The following is a 7,517-nucleotide window of genomic DNA, read 5'->3' as shown; positions in this document are numbered from 1 at the left end:
CATTGATGAGAATAATTAACATGAATAAACTTACTGCTGAAGATGTAACCCTTACCCAGTGGCTAACCCTAACTATGTTACAAATGTTCCCTAAACACTTATTTTGCAGGATCAATAAAAAATTGTTAGGATTTTTTAAACTTTTACTGACACACATAGTTAATAGCAATGTGTTATAACTTTACCGAAAATAATAATCTGTATATCTTTAATTGTTTAGACGTTATTAAGATATAATGCATCTTTCACATAGGGAACATTTGTAACATGTTAGGAAAAACAAACAAATGATTTGAAAATATTCATAATTACAGCATACAATTTGTCAGGCTTCATAAGAATGGTATTTATAACATACTCTGTAAAAATCAAGCAAATAGCATTTGTGGTTCACGAGAAAATATATATATATAATCAAAGCTATCAGACTATAGCAGCCGGTGTATGAAGACACATACGATTATACAGCATTATTTGGCAGCTTCGCAAGACCTAATTTGAAACGTTGTTGGTAAGTTAGATAATTAGTGGGGACCCTCTATTTGCAGTTCTTCCCCTCCATAATTGCTAAAATAAAGTTTTACTGACATTTTATTGACCCTACCACTGCATAGGGCACATCTGTAACATGAACGCTACTGAATGGCACATACATTGAAAACTACGGAGAACTGAGACAAATCCACTTTACACTTCATAAATAATCTTAAAACGTTTCCAACCAAGGCAACACCCACTTGAAATACGTTCATTCTCATTTTTGGTAAACAAAAAGAGAGATTGTTACATATGTTCCCTATGATGCATCTACAGAGAGAGAGAGACAGACAGACACTAACTCTCTCTCTCTCTCAGCTGGGAGTGTGTGGGAGGGGTCTGCAGTGAGCGGGAGTGCTGCTGAGAGCTCTGTCCTTTGGCTGCGTTTTTTTGTTGCTTTACTTTTTTCAGTTTGTTTATTTTGTCTTCTGTTTTCAGTGCTTTTCTTATTGTGGGGGAACAGGGGAGGGGAGGGGGGAGTACCGGTAGTTCTTCCCGGGTCTGGGGGTCGGACCCCCTGAATGCGTCTTTTGAAAAACTGACCCGACGCCATGGAGTCAAGATCGCTCCGGTGCAGTTCTGCCCCCTAGAGCAGTGTGTGTTAGCGGTTGGGGAGGTAGCAGGGTGTGAAAATATCAAGTCTGCTGCCATTGTTATCTTCTTAAAAACCACTGATCTGCTCAATCAGCTAGTGGCTAATGGCACAGTGTTAGACGACACTTTCACCCCGGTGTTGCCGCTCGCTGCTCCTGCCCGGAAGGTAACGCTGTCTAACGTCCCTCCGTTCATCCGCACCGGCTCGGGCAGCTGATGTCCGGCATTAAGAGGGTCCCGCTGGGCTGCAAAGCCCCGCAACTGAAACACGTCGTGTCCTTCCGAAGGCAGCTGTATATGATCCTCAATAACATCAATGAGGATCTTAATGTCATTTTTAAATTTAAGATCGACAATACCGACTACGTCGTGTTCGCTACTTCGGAGTCCATGAAGTGTTTCAGGTGTGGGAGCGAGGGGCATGTCGTGAGGAACTGTCCCGAGCAGGACAGGGAGCGGGAGGAGGAGCGGGGCGACGCGGGGAGGAATAGAGACACCGGCCCGCAGCCACAGATGCAGCGGGCAGACAGAGATCGAGCCCCGGCGGAGGAGACAGTCGCCGGTCGGACCGATGGTACCACTGATGCCGTGACGGGGGAAGAGCTGCCCGGAGGCGATGACGCACAGCTGGGGGACGGGGTCGAGGCAGCGGGGGATAGTGACGACCGAGACGCCGGGGGGAGATGGTGTTGAGGCGGTGCACGGGGCGCTGGTTAGTGACGAGGAACAACCTCAGCAGCCAGCAGACGGGCGGACAGACACACAGGGTGTAGCCGAGGAGGAGGCAGGGCCAGGCTCGGCGGTACAAGCCGAGGCGCCGGGTGGAAAAAACGCACTAAGAAGGTGCTGGGAGGGAGCACGGACGGTGTTGGTAAATAGTGGCAGTAAAAGAAGTGGTGGCACAGTAGTGAAGCTGGGGTAGCGAGCGGCTTGGTGGGGAAAGGTCCGGCTACACGCTGGAGCATCGCGGCTCGGAGTGACAGTGAGGGCGGCTTCACGGATTCCTCTCTCGCCTCCTCGTCCTCGGTGAGTCAGAGCTGCAGTGAAGGATATCAGGAGGTTTTTAGAGAAAACGAAGGGAAAGAGGTCTGTTGTAGTGGAGCAGTTTTTCCCAGATCGTGCACGCCTGCTGGCCTCTATTAAGTTTTTACAGAAACCCTGACCTATCAATTTGTACAACACTCACTGAAAACCATGGTTGGGGTCAATTCCTGTTTTTCAATTCCAATTCCTCCTACAAATCAATTCAAAATTGCAATTACTTTTTGCATTCACAGAATATTCTTTATTGGAATTGAATTGAAAAGGGAATTAAAAATTGAATTGGAATTGACCCCAACCCTGTTGAAAACAAAACAAAAAATACAGATCTGGTTCTTCAAATCTTCACTCTGGTTTCATTCTGTGTCGTAGTTCATTTATCTTGCTGTTAATTGCACCACCAATTACACTCTTTGGGGTACTGGGCAATTTTTTCAAGGTAGCCCCTAAAAAACATGTATCACATAGATTTAATGACTTGCACATAAATATATAAAAATCTTTTAATAAACATACCACATATCTTTGAGAAGGGTTCATTAGTTACATATTGCCACAGTAAATCAACATTTTTGTGTGTGGGTGTATTTAAACGTTTTGGTGTATGCTCTTAAACTTGTCTTACACTAGTTCATAGTAAAATCTGTACTTGGCGAAGCAGCTATGCAAAGGCAGTCTTTTCTCCATTAATACCTTGCTTAAGCATTACATTGATGTGGCACAACTGGACTGAAATGTGAAGTATTTGCTCAAAAGTCAAATTTAAATGAGACATGAAAGTTTATATTGTCAAGGATCCCATGGCACTATTCATTATTATTATGTATTAATATGTCTGAAGCATTAATCCAAGGTGATTTACAAGGTGTTGTTGAAAGAGTGACGTGGCTGAATTCTAAGTCAGGCTTCCCTCAATCAGGTCTAACAAATTTGTTATGACTCCACCTTTACTGCTGTGTAGTAATCTGCTGGTACAAAATGGCTGCACCCCAGAGGGTGGTGGGTGAAGTGAGTCTGTAGAGCACTTTGGGATCTTTCCAGCTGCTACATGTAAGGTATTATTATTTATTAATAAATTAACTCTAGTCTCTGAAACTAAAACAAAGGCCAAAGGAACATTTCAAATGCTAACCCTTTGTGTTCTATACAGTTAAAAAGGAGAGTTAGAAATTTTGTACAACAGCATTTACATACCATATATGGCTTCCACCTTTAAGCGATCCAGAGGTGTCTTTTTCTCCGAAGTTGGATCTCTCTTGCTGCCACCACCACGAAGATTGCTCTTTAATAATGTTGGAAAGTCAAAGACAGCAACCGTCAGGGTTCTTGCATATGACGTATTCGTGCTGCACCTCTCTGCAAGGATCCAGGACAGTTTGTCAATGTAAACTCCAGTGCCTGGGAATATTTCCACCTAAAAGACAATGGTAAATAAAAAACAAGTTTATCCCCAAACTATTCTTATATTATGTTAAGTGGAATACATTATCAGTAAGGCTGTGATTTTGTTACAGAAATGTGTTATTAAAGACCACAGTATGTCTCAATTCTAAGTTTATTAATTTACAGACATAATAAAGTCAGTGAATCTGTGACACCCATAATTCAATTACATTCTTATTATCAACTATAACTATGAATATAACTGATAATGTAGCATCATTAGATTGTTTACAACCAATATTTGTTTTCAATATATATATTTTTACCTTGTCTTTGTAATATTGTAGACCAAGAGTGTTATACCTGTTTTGGTGATTCTTTGTCAGATTCAGAACAATTTGCTGTGGGGCTGTCAGAACCACTTGATGGTGACACACTTTTGTCTTCATTGCTGATAAATGTGGCTTTTGTTACAATTTTTTTCAGATTGTCCAAAAGGTCTGGAATCTCTGGAGAAAAAAACCTTAGTATTAAATGATAATCATTTCTAGTAATATATTTAATACAAAGTGAAAACAAAACCATCAATGCCTGCAATTATACTTGAGAGACTTGCTCTATGTTATTGGCAAACTGACCTTTTTGTGGGTCATTAACATTAGCTACAAAAAAAATAAAAAAGATAAAATACAAGAATTACCAGGTCTAATGTAATGCATATAGTCATTAATGTAGGATTATGAAGTTATGTTGAAAAACTTTATTTAATAATCAGTATTATTAAACTATTAGACAGTGCACATTAAGAGTCTGTATTGTGGTTCTAGATTACTTCAGTATGATCAACTATAATACATTACTCTGGAATCTAAATTACTGAAGAATAACATTTATCAAGGTAAGGAATTATTTGCTATAAATAAAAAAACTTACCATCAACCATACGGTTTCGAAGACATTGGTTTTCATTTTTAAGTCTTGTGTTTTCCTTTTCGAGCTGCTTAACTTTTTGCTGTAGCTCAACTTCACTGGACTCTTTAAATGTCTGTAGAATATGACGGGATCTAATTCTTGAAGCTCCATCGGTTTTCTTTCTTATTTTGTGCTGTATTCAGAGAGGAAAAGAGTTTAAAATGAAAATATATATATATAATGAAAATGATTTAAAAAAAACAATCCTGCAATACATTTATTTATTATTTGCAGTAATTATCTTACCGGTAACTGTGGTTCATCAAGGTCACTATCATCTGAAATTTTAAGTTTTTTGTTTGGTTTAGGTACTCTCTTCATTTTAGGACAGGGCATTTTTGTTAGGTCATTAAGTTTTCTTCTTAGTTCGCCTTCTTTTCCTAAAATAAAAATAAAATAAATAAAACCCTGCATTATGTCCACAGATATTTGGGGATTATATTTATTTGTCATAAAAATACTGTGCTTTGACCATACAAATTAAGATGAACAGCCAACACTGAATCAAAACTGAAGTTAAATTATATCTGGTTTAATTTATTTTGTGATTTGGGGGATTTTATTGTATAGCACAACACACAATAAATCGTTCTTACAAATGCCAGTCAAGTATGACGAGTTTTTAGCGCCCTCACCACCACCTACCATGTTATAAGAGTATGTTAGAAGTACAACACATTAATAACTTAAACATTCATTTCAAATATACTGTGATTGTATATATCAAATAGCATGTAAAGACTTTAATGTTTTTTTTTTAAATAAACATTGTTACCAGTCATAATGATCTGCGCTTCATGGACAGGCCATCCACCTTTTGGAGGTTTGTTCGTGTCTCTCCACTCTGCTCTGAAGTTTCGAGTCGTCTCTTCGTCATCATCAGCAATGCTGAATAAATCAAAATTGCGAAAGCAAGCAGTGGGAATCACGCTGTAAGAGTCTTTGTCGACCCCGCTTTCCCACTTCACCAACGCGTGCATCACCGCCATACTACCTTCACCTTCTCGTCCGTTTTTTCTGCGCCTTTTTCCCCCGACAAGTCACGGCACAAAAAACAGTCCCGCTCTGCATTCTGGTACTTGGCGTTCTTAATAACACCAACAGGGTGTAATCGCATAGACCACTCGAGCATAAAGTACTACATATCCCATCTGTTACAGTTTTTTTTCATCTTCTGAAACTGCAATTTAGCACTTTCAACTGTTTCTTAGTGATTCCTGGAATTACTAACCGGTATTGTAGTCAATGTGTTTATAACCTTTTTTGTTTAACGATTTGTGTGTTATCCTATGGGATCCCATGGTCTTTGATTTGGTCACGGAAGTGATTTGTCTTTGATTTGTTGATCTAGAGTTGAATTTTAATTAGTTTTTCCCTTTTGTATAATTAGTGTAGTGCTACATTTAGTCTTTGTTTTTAAATAAATTTGACAATTTATATCTTTGGAATTGGTGTCTGCGTCCAATTATTACAGAAATTGAGTTATACAAGACTCCAGGATTCGTGATAAGGTGATACTATGAATTCACTTCTTTAATTGAAATGTATAAGTGTACCTTACGCTACATATATGTATGTATGTATGTATGTATGTCCAATTGCTTTGACAATACAAATGAATTGAATTGAGAGAGAGAGAGAGAGAGAGAGAGAGAGAGAGAGACAGACAGACAGACTGACAAACAGAAAAACAGACAGACACAGACACACACACACACAGAGCCAGCCAGCCAGCCAGCTCAGCGATGACATCACGAGCCTCTCTCAGCTGACTGCTATGACATCACAGAGCACGTACATTCCGTTGCTTGCCGTCTGTCAACCACTCAGTCACTGCCAGCCAGACTGGCTGGCTGGCTGGATGGGGGGGCTGCTTGCTGCTGCTGCGTACCTTAGCAAGCTTATTTGCTTGACCGGCCTTCCTACTCCTCTGCCCACATGCCCACCTATGCCCGATCTGCTGTTCACCTGGATCACAGCTCCGCCCCAACAAGGCAGAGCCCCCCAAGAATGGTACAATCTCACCCACGATCCCCTCCACGGAAAGCTTTAGCAAAAGGCAAAAGCGTTATACGTAATGAAGAGGAACCCGAGTCCAAGACGCATCCGACCAGCCATACATATTTGTGTGTATTAAAGATCACATTTTCTTACATTTAGTTTTTCTGTACTTTATTACATCTTATTGTGATTTATAAAAGTATTGTTTCTTTTCCATATGTATGTATGTATGTGTGTGTGTGTGTGTGTGTGTGTGTGTGTGCCTGTCTCTGTGTGAAAGTGTGTGTGTGTGTGTGTGTGTGTGTGTGTGTGTGTATATGTCTCTCTGTGAAAGTGTGTGTGTGGGTGTGACAGTGTGTGTGAGTGTCTGTCTGTCTGTCTGTCATGTAACTCGCACATCTGTGAGGGCACCATTTTTGCAGAAGAGATGTACACATTTTGGAGCAACATATGCTGCCATCCAGACATCATCTTTTCCAGTGACGTCCCTGCATTTTCAAACAGATCACATTTTATTACACTTTGTTTATCTGTACTTTATTACATCTTATTGTGATTTATACTTGTAATGTTTCTTTTCCATATATATGTATGTACAGTGGGGGAAAAAAGTAATTGATCCCCTGCTGATTTTGTACGTTTGCCCACTGACAAAGAAATTATCAGTCTATAATTTTAATGGTAGGTGTATTTTAGCAGTGAGAGACAGAATAACAACAAGAAAATCCAGAAAAATGCATTTCAAAAAAGTTATAAATTGATTTGCATGTTAATGAGGGAAATAAGTATTTGACCCATTTTCAATGCCCTGGCTTAGGGTTCTCACCCATGATTTGACAGTACATGGCCCCGTCCATCGTCCCTTTGATGCGGTGCAGTTGTCCTGTCCCCTTAGCAGAAAAACAGCCCCAAAGCATAATGTTTCCACCTCCATGTTTGATGGTGGGAATGGTGTTCTTGGGGTCATTCCTCCTCCTCCAAACACAGCG

General features: G+C 40.1%; 1 non-coding gene across 1 annotated transcript; it reads right to left on the bottom strand.

The window, feature by feature from the left end:
* Positions 1–6,509: 6,509 nt before the first annotated feature.
* Positions 6,510–6,624, bottom strand: LOC136732149 (U5 spliceosomal RNA). Its single transcript, XR_010809787.1, has one exon. It is a non-coding gene; the product is annotated as a U5 spliceosomal RNA (small nuclear RNA).
* Between the last annotated feature and the right edge of the window lie 893 nt (positions 6,625–7,517).

This window comes from Amia ocellicauda, unplaced genomic scaffold, assembly GCF_036373705.1.
Source record: "Amia ocellicauda isolate fAmiCal2 unplaced genomic scaffold, fAmiCal2.hap1 HAP1_SCAFFOLD_34, whole genome shotgun sequence".
Lineage (NCBI taxonomy): Eukaryota > Metazoa > Chordata > Actinopteri > Amiiformes > Amiidae > Amia > Amia ocellicauda.
This window is presented reverse-complemented; position numbering and strand designations above follow the sequence as displayed.